At 59.0% G+C, this 9,655-nt stretch overlaps 1 protein-coding gene across 1 annotated transcript in view; it reads right to left on the reverse strand.

The window, feature by feature from the left end:
* The window catches only part of NRG1 (neuregulin 1), a 312,205-nt gene extending 302,841 nt beyond the window's left edge, over positions 1-9,364 (reverse strand). The window contains exon 1 of the mRNA XM_027767760.1: positions 9,317-9,364. The gene's annotated coding sequence lies outside the window, so the exon portion shown is untranslated. The remainder of the gene's footprint in view (positions 1-9,316) is intronic.
* Positions 9,365-9,655: the final 291 nt, after the last annotated feature.

The following is a 9,655-nucleotide window of genomic DNA, read 5'->3' on the forward strand; positions in this document are numbered from 1 at the left end:
ACGGCAGGGCTACGGGGCCCGGGGTCCGGGGGCTGCTGGGTGGAGGGGGACAGCAGGGCTAGGTGGCCCGGGGACCTGGGGCTGCTGGGTGGAGGGGGCCGGCAGGTGCCCGGGGAGGGGCTGGAGGGATGCAGGAGGAAGGAAGGAGGGGGGGGAAGGGAAGAAGGAAGGAAGGGAAGAAAGGAAGGAGGGAAGGAGGGAAGGAGGGAAGGAGGGAAGGAGGGAAGGAGAGAAGGAGGGAAGGAGGGAAGGAGAGAAGGAGGGAAGGAGGGAAGGAGAGAAGGAGGGAAGGAGGGAAGGAGAGAAGGAGGGAAGGAGGGGAACAGTCCACATGGCTTTGCAGAGGCGGTTGGTAGAGGTCCAGGGAAGAGTGGTGGGTGGCGGCCCAGAAAGAAGCAGGAGCCCTGAGAGGAGCGTGGCGCGGGCCCCGGTGTGGCTGGAGCACGCGTGTTCCTGGTGTGGCTGGAGCACATATGTGAGCCCGAACACAGGTGACACCAGGGGCTGGAGCAGGCAGTGAGGGTGGGGACAGACCAGATGCTGGACGCTAGTTTTAGCCAGTCACTGCCCCGAGCTCCAGCTGAGACTCGGCTATGCAATAGTCTTCTCCCAGGGAGATGGAAAATCGTCCCTTTAAGCAAAATAGGCCCAATGCCCACAGGAGCTGGGCTTTGGGCGGCCCGAGCTCAGTGAGGGAAACTGCACTCCTGACTTGCCGGAAGGACAGAAGACGACCAGTGATAAGTGGCCCAGAGAAGGCAGAGGCGCCGGGAGCCTCGCTGGCCAGTGCCCTGGGCATGCCCTGCAGGTACCCCCCACTCTCCAGACCCGGCCCTCCCTCCGTCCCCACACAGCCATGGACAGGCTGGACCCACCAGGGCTCCTGCGCAGCTGGCCTGTGTCAGAGCCGCCCTCCGTTTGCTCTAACCATGGGACTGCAACTTCAGAGGCGTCGTGCTCCTGAGTCACCGCGAACACGGTGAGGTGGGGAAGAGCCGGCCGCGCTGCAGGGGGACATGGGTACCCACCTGCACAACCAGGGCAGGTCCCAAGGACACCCTTGGCTCCAGAATAGCCTCAAAGATAGAAACCACTTAAATAAAGACACTGGGATCTTTCACATAGGGCAGGGTTCAGGGCCGGCAGGTGGTGTGCAGTTAAGGTGCTGGACCGCCACATGAAGAGCCGTTGTTCAAGTCCCGAGCCTGGTGGCTTGCTTTCTCACCTTCCCCTCAACCGAGTGTCTCTGTCTGATGAGTACATGTGCCCTATAGCAAACTTTAACATAATAACATAAATAAAGTAATTTTTAAAAAAATGGAGTTAACGTGCACTGGGACAGAGAGAGAACGCCGGCCATTGCTGGAATCGGGGAATCGGGAGGGGCGTCTTGGAGGGGAGGAGGTGGCCTGGAGCGGGGACTGGAGAGGTGGGGGCCCACGGTGGGGGTAGGGCAGATGGCATTCGGGCCCAACACTGCAGCACAGCCCTGCGACCATCCACACGCATCCCTGCTGCAGGGGAGATGGCCAGGGCCAGCAGACAGAGGGTTCAGAAGTCACGGACGCAGCCACAGCTGGACCAAGGGGAAGGCATCGAAGGTGCGAAGAAACACCGAGCTTGCGCTGACAAGGCTCGGGGGCCGGACTCTCAGCTGCCAGGGCGACGAGGCAGCGGGCAGTGGCTGGGATCTCGTCAGCAGCTGTGAGTTCTTCCAGACCTGGGACGAGGCCTTCCGCATATGAACCCATCCCATGTAATCAACCCAACCGTGCAGCTCGGTTCTTCGGGTGGCAGAAAGCCCTCATCTCACCCACAGCCCTGTCTGCAGGACACCGAGTCGGGCAGGCCGACGCTGCAGCAGTGCCTGGGTACCCAGAAGGCATGCTGAACAGCTTTGCTCACAGCTCCTGGCGCCTCCCTGGCCCTGGGCCTCTCTGGCACACAGTGGTAGGGATGGCGACATCTGCAGTGACAGCTGGGCAGACCTTTAGGACAGCTCTGGGACAGAAGATTTGGTGTGGGGGGATGTGCTGCACAGGGGAGCCAGAGCCCACCAGCGGCCATGGTTCGAGTCCCCGCCTGGGGCCGGGTCAGCCTGGCCAGTGTGTGAGTAGGACCAAATGGTGGAGGCTGGCAGAAGGGCATGATCACACTGGCAGTGTGTCCCCTCCCTTCCTGTCACTCTCATAGCCGTGCACAGGCTCCATCACCCCGTCGACCTCCAGGAGAGCGAGTGCTGACTTGGACGACAGAACCAAACGCTGGCTGTGTTGTCACTGGCTACTGTGGCACCCAGCTCTTCTCCTTCCTTGGTTTTTATTTCAAATTGAGCTTTCTGTTTATGGTCACCACAGAAAGCATGGCAAAATGAAGCAATTCTCGTAAGAACGGGGTGCCCGCTGGCATGGAACCTGCTTCCGGTGCAGAGCCTGCAGGCACACCCTTCCAGGGCAAGTCAGTAGTCGGCCGTCACGGACGCAGTCCCTACAGGCATCGGGGTCTGACAGATTCCGTTTCCTGCCACTCCCCCGGAACAGAGCCATGTTGGTGAATTTGTAGTTCACACGCTGAATTAGTGTTCACTTCCCTTTTCAAAAATGTATTTCCTCTTTCACAAGAGAGACAGAGACAGGGAGACAAGTGCCCTCCGCAGTCTCACTCCTGGAACCCCTCCAGGCTTCTCAGCCAGCCAGGGTCCCGGGTGTGCACCCGAGTGTGCATGTGAGCTGGGACACCCGGCCTGCCACCGTCCACGTGGACCGGGCCCGCGTGGGCACGTGCCGTTGCTACGCCACCGAGCCAGCCCGCCCAGCTGCCCTTGACAGGACGGCAGCCCCACTCGCTGGAGCTGAGGCCTTTGCTCACCGCCCCACGGCCTGTCCAGACGGCGCCCAGTACCGCCCCCATCACCCAATGCGGTGAGGGGGGAAGGCAGAGCGAGGGGTGTCTTCGAGAGAGCCAGCCCACACCCACCGTCCTTCTGCGCTGGTTCCTATCGGACCGACGTGGAGCTGACGGTCCTTCCGAGAGCACTCGGGAAATGACCGGTTCCAGCCACACGAGTTAGACACCCACTGGCCCTCCGGGAGCGAGGCATGCCCGCTGACCAACCGGCCCCTGTGGCCGCCCCGGCCCTCGGTCTGGCCGCACGTAGGCACCCAGCTGGCACGTGAGGGCGGCCCTGACGGCATCGTCACTCCAGGGGATGGGTCCCTGCCACTCCCCGCCACACCCCAGCTCTTCGTCCTTGGAAGTACTTGGGCCCCGCCTCCCCGCAGCTACGGTGATGGCATATCTGAAGCTACACCGTTCACCAAATGTTCTCGATCTCACAAGCTTTTCTCATACTTAGCGCCCTCGGGGCGGCCCTGCTAACGGCCCCGCCCTCCACCCTCTCTCAGGGTTCTGGGCGTGTGCACGCGTGAGCCTGGCGTGGTTTTCAAGCCACTGGGTCCAGGACTCAAACCACCTCGTTGGCCAGGTGGGATCCAGCTGCCTTAACCACCACGCACCAGCTGCCCCTGAACGCACTTTCGGGTTGCAGAGCCTCTGTTAAGCGAGCACGCACGAGCCCCTTAGCATTGCCACCCCGTCTGCCCTGCTTGTCCGGGCTGTACAGCGGCTAAACCCACACAGGGCATGCTCTGCGGAGAACACGAGGCTCCGAACGACTGTTCTGGACATGATTCTAAGGGCTCGGGCACCCACGAGAGGGTGCGGGTGTTTCTGAACTGCTTTCCAGAGGGCCGAAGGGACCTGTGCGCTCAGAACCAAAGTGAGCCCCGCCCCGCCACGTCCTGACCACGCGGGCGTATGGCCATCTCCTTCCTGGGTGGATTCGCGGCCCTTCTGGAGCCAGCTGCCAGCCCCAGACACGCCGTCATCTGCTCTGCTGTCTGCACCTGCGCCACCCTCCCTCGCACCCCTGCCCGACTCACCGCTGTCCTAACAGCTGTCGACCCTGCCCTGTGCCCCCAGGACCTCTCACCGCTTGTCACCTCCCTCCTGATGCCTTTCTTCCCAGATGTTTGTCCCTCAGCTTCCTAAAAAGCCTCGGATGCAGGGGTCTGCCGCCAGGAAGGCCGTCCTGTGCAGATGGCCACCTGGGCCCCTCCTTGGCAGGTGCTTCCAGGCACGGGCTCCTTCGCTGACACCTGACCTTTCCCAGAAGCAGCAAATGACACCGATTCGAGGGGCTGACTCAGCTGCGGAGGCAGAGGGTCTGCACTGTCAGGAGGCAGGTTTCCCTGGCCACCCTGGCAGGAGGGGAAACGGGAAGGGCCACTCCCCAAACACAAGTGCACGAGGGGGAGCTCATGCCTGCGTGGCACGTTCGGGTCTAGGCCGCCTTCCAGGACCCTTGGCCATCCGCGAGCGTCTGCACAGAGAGCGGCCGTCTCCCGCAGCAGAGAGCACAGCTGTGCTGGCACTGAAGCATGGGCCTGCCAGCAGCGGTCTCCTTCCGGCTTTGTTTTCTAAACTGTTTACGTGACCTGTGCAGCCTGGGCTGGGAGGGCTTTGTTTTCATGCAGAGCACATCTGGTGAGTGGCCGAGGAAGGGCAGGGGCTCCTTCGACTGCTGACCGGGTGTGAGTTACAGCCACATCATGATAATCCGGGGAGACAATACCTCACATTTGTGGGTGTCGTGTTCAGCTACGAGCAACAGAGACCTTCGAACAGAGCTGCACGAACCTCGGCCGCGATCTGTCTAACGGAAGGAGAAGCCCGAGGTGTTCTGGGGAGCGGAAACCAGGCCCTGTTCTTAGCATGAGGCTCCACTGCTGCCCTTAAAGGTGGTCCTGGCTGAGACACGGGACAAGGGGAGGGGCTGAGAGCCAAGCGCCAGCCCCACTCCCAGGCCCCCCTCTGGAGTCATCCTCATTGTCCGTCCCCACCCCACTCTGGCTGAGCCGTAGCTGTTCAGCCACCCTCTGCGCAGGGGGTGGGGACGCGGAGGGCGTGTGCGCTGCTCTGTGATCTTGCTGGAGTGTTGCTCCAACCACGTCCAGTTCTAGCCAGTAAGGAAGCCGGGAGGACAGGTGCCGGCTAGGCCAGCTGTGGTCACTCGCAGAACTGGTGACTGGATTTGTTCGGTCCCCTCTAAAAGGTGACCAGACAGGGCAAGGCCGCCTTACACTGTGAGCTTGTAGGAAACCAGCCATTGTGAATGGGGACGCCAGGAGGGACCCTACGATGGCTGTGCATCCTGTGTGCAGGCCCTGCTGTGGCCCCGGCCACATGGCTCTGAGCCCCTGGCTGGACGACCCAGGCAAGGACCCAGCCATGCCCAGGGCACCGCGATGGCTCTCCCCATTCGGCCATGACAACAAGCCCAGTGTCTGGGGTGCCGCAGGAACTCCCCGGACGAGGGCGAGCGTGGGTGGCCGCCCGCCATCCTCTTCCCTAGGACACACAGCCTGGAGGGCGGTGCCGCACTCCAGCTTGGCACACCTTCGTTGGCTCTAGAACGCCCCACCCTGGACACTGTCCCGCCAGCCGCAACGCCTGTGCCCACGTGCTCCAGAGGCCCCGGGATGCAGAACCGGACCGTGCGGGTCCAGCCACGTCACTGAAGCACCACCAGCTGCCTGAACTCAGAGTACTTCCAGATCTCCACTGACTCTCCGACGTCCCGTGTGTGTCGCAGTGGTGCGGCTAGCCGGCCCTGGACGCGCTCCGAAAATACTTCCCTGCCTTTGGTGGCCTCTTCTATTTGCTCCCTGGTTTTCAAGCTCACTTAGGAAAAGAAAGAACAGCTTGCACTAATGTCAACAAAAATACTCAAAAATAGAGTAGCCCCCCACCCCAAATGCAAAAGCACATTCCGAGAACCCCCAGTGAGTACTAACCCTGAGGACTGGGAAGTATTGACCCTGCGGACCGGCGAGGACCAACCCTGCGGACCGGGGAGGACCGACCCTGCGAGGACTGACCCTGCAGACCGGGGAGGACCGACCCTGCGAGGACTGACCCTGCGGACTGGGGAGGACCGACCCTGCGGACGACCGGGGAGGACCAACCCTGCAGACTGCCAAGGACCGACCCTGCGGACCGGCGAGGACCGACCCTGCGGACCGGGGAGGACTGGCCCCATGGCCTGCATGGAGCCATGTGTGCAACTCTCAGCAGAACAGCTGGCGACTTCCGTGTGCTGTCAACGGCCAGCTCACACCCCTTCACCCCCTTTCTCCCGACGTGTCTTGTTCTCCACTCAGGTCTCTGCCTCCATGGTTGTCATCCGTCCCCTGGGGGCAGAGGCCTCTGGTCTGCTCACGTGCACCTGTGGCCCTGCCTCCCAGGTTCTAGAGCGGCAGTTCCTCATGTCAGATGTGGTTCCAAGGAGCGGCTGTGTGGAAATCGACCACTCTTGGGTGTGGATGCCGACTGAGCTGGGTCACGTCGGTCAACTAAAAGGCATCTGAACCGTGGTCACCCAGACGACCGCGGTTCAGTCAATGACGTCTCCTGTCTCCCTTCCAGCAGGAAGGACCGGCCTCTTTCCAGAGGCCCTCGGGGTCCCTGGCTCAAGGCCCCGCGGGCTCTGCACAGGGCCACCTTGCCTCCACACCCGGTCGTGGAGAGCAGCGTCCAGGCTGCTTTCGAAGGTAGGCTGTTCCTCGTAGGTGCCGGCCGACGTGGCAAGGCCCCAGGGCCTGCCTGCTGCCCAGACCGCCTGTCATCTGCCTCCTCCACCCCTCAGTGAGCGGCTGAAGAAGCGGGGCGCCCTGTAGTGCACAGGGAGGACGGAGAGTGCAGCCTGCCAGTGAGACAGCCAGGCCGAGGTCCAGGAACAGAGAAGGAATGGGCGTCAACTCGCCCCACCAGAATGCTAGAAGCATGCTTTGGGGGTGAGTTTATTTCTGTGAGAGAGGAGACAGACAGACAGAGAGGCTGACAGACAGATGCAGACAGATGGAGAGAGGCAGCAGGCGGTGGGCACCCAGCAGGCCCGTACTCCTCGGTCCGCCTAGGCCCCAGCAGCCAAGCGCATGCACTTGCTGTACTCAGGGAGAGCCCAGGACGTGAGCTGGGGCTTCCCACGTGGGTCCCGTGTGACCGCTGCCCACTGCCTGGCCTCTAAGAGTGCACTTTCCCAGAACTAGGGGCCTGACGAAGCTCTCCCCGCAACACTGCTGGCCCTGCAAAGCAGCAAATGACATGGACAGGACAGCATGCGGTCTCAGTCTGCATGTCTGCATACGTGTCACACACGTGTGTGTGCTGCAGGTGCACACACCTATCACAGGCTTATAAAATAGCGGCTGTCTCTGAGGTCACGTAAGGGTGACCTTAGCCTTCTCTCCCATGCCTTCCTACGGTCTCCAAATTTGCTAAAGTTTGTGCCATTTATTTGTATTTTTGGCAGAGGGCACTTGAGAGAGACAGAGGGATATGAGAAAGCCCTCCCCACTGGGGCGGTTGCACTGCAATCCCTTCCCTGCCATCTCCCCCTTCTCTCAGGATTTTGGGCATGCATACATATGCTCACTGTGTTTTTCAGGCTGCTGGGTCCAGGACCAGAACCACGCATTCAACCATGGAGTATCCAGCCACCTCAACCACCATAGCACTGGCTGGCCCAGTTCATGTCCTGTTTAGATTAAGATTATCTTTTGGCAGAGGTAGGAGGGAGTGAATAGAACCCACTAGGTACAGCGGACACACAACCTGACCGCCTGTCGGGTGAAGGATGAGAGCGAGAAGAGATGGAGAAAGATACAGCTGGTGACCGTGTGGAGTGGGGAAGGCATCTTCCTCTCTAGCCACCTGAACAGGCAAGGAGCAGAGCCACTTTGTACAGGGCATAAGCTAGGCTGGGTTCTCTCCTCACTACTCAGAAGTCGTTCATGTGAATCTGTGAGAATCACTGAGTTATATAAGCAAAATGAAATTTCCCATTGAAAACACTTCTATATTTTCCCCCAAAACTGCTCACAGGCCTGTAAAAGTATCCTGCCATTCTAATTCAATTAAAAATAGTATATATGCCCCTGCACAAAATTTTGAAAGGTAAAAGTTTTGAGAAGTAACTGGTCCGATCAGACTTGAAAATACCTATAAAGCTATAGTAACTAAAACAGTGTGGCATCCAGCTTGTGCACAGGGGAGCAATGGAGTCTGATGGAGAAGCTGGATAAACCCGGCTACAGAGAACACTGCTGTATGTGACAGGTGTGCCACGGCAACCGGGGAACCCATGCACCTGCTTGTGTTCTCGGGGGAATTTGGCAGCCTCCAGAGCAGGGGTAAGCCTGCGGGCCAATGCCTACACCAATTTCTCGCACACGAGCAGTGCAGGACAGGGCTGTGCCGTCGTCCCTGGGTGGTCGTCATGGGTTCTGCACTATGGGAGTGCTGAGTGGCCCGGACTGTGCACCGCCTTGTGACACACGCAATAAGACGTCGAACGCCAATCTCGTCTCACACCAAAATAAGTTCCAGATAGGTCAAAGGTCAGAATGGAAACGAAGCCACGAAAGCTCAAGAATTCGTGATTTCAGAGTTTCTTTTTTCCTAAAGAATGCTGGTGCGGGGAAGGTCACACGTGCGGGCAGTGACTCCGGCTACAGAGATACTGAGCAGGGTGGGCAGTGAGGACGGAGACGAGCTTGCCCCGGACACGCTGGTTCCCATCTGCAGAGGCGTCCTCGGCTCAGTCAGGATGAGGACCCGAGCAGAACACGGACGAGGCACAGGAGCCCGCACTTGGAAGTGAAGGCGTGGACGTGGCTGAGGTCCACAAAGAGAGGCACAGGGTTACTCACGGACAGAGCGATTCGGATCGATAAGACTGCAAAGCGCCATTTTCGGCTTATCTAATCGGATGTTAGTTTCAGTAACAGGACGCAGGGCTAGGCACACTCATACACCACAGGCCGGAGAGAAGTCAGAGAACTTTAACGAGGGCGACTTCGTCTTGGCTGCCACAATGTGACCAAGTGTGTGACCTCATATTCCTGAGAATCCCCGACAGCCACATTAGCCCATGAAAGGTCGGGCCTCACTGCAGCGCCGTGGGTAAGGGCGAAGACGGGGACAGCCCGGGTGACCCTCACAGAGCACTGCAGGTACGGTGCCTCCAGGCAGAGACGCTAGGAAGCTGCCAGAAAGCACCAAAACGCCGTCTGCACAGCGTGATCTGGAGCGGCCTCTGGGATGCTCGTGAAGCACAGAAAGGGCCACTGGGCAGCCCGACTGGGAGTCTGACGTCGGCGTCGGGAAGCAGGCACACGTGCGTTCTCTTGTGTGTGCACAGGGGGAAAACCGAAAGGAAAAATGCGTAAACACAGGAAGGAAATCAGGTACTCACCAAAAGGGCTGAGAGGGAGACTCTGGTGGCTTTTTCTCGTGTCTTTGTCTCTTGTATAAGTTGCATGGATGAACTGTTTTGTAAAAGCTGCTCTAACGATGTATTTATTGGTCTACCCATCCATCCATCCATCTATATATACATAAAGGGATTTCAAGAAGTTTCTAGAAAAATGAAATTAAAATATGATTTTACTTGGTGCAAAAAGGATCAAAATCCATGCACAGTGTTTTCATAATCATTTTCCATGAACTCTTTTAAGACACTTGATACACACACAAATGTTTAAGATGTGTATTCTATGATCATCATTATATATTTTTTTCTTTCTTTTTTCTT

Source organism: Tupaia chinensis, unplaced genomic scaffold (assembly GCF_000334495.1).
Source record: "Tupaia chinensis unplaced genomic scaffold, TupChi_1.0 Scaffold144602_1, whole genome shotgun sequence".
Taxonomy (NCBI): Eukaryota; Metazoa; Chordata; class Mammalia; order Scandentia; family Tupaiidae; genus Tupaia; species Tupaia belangeri.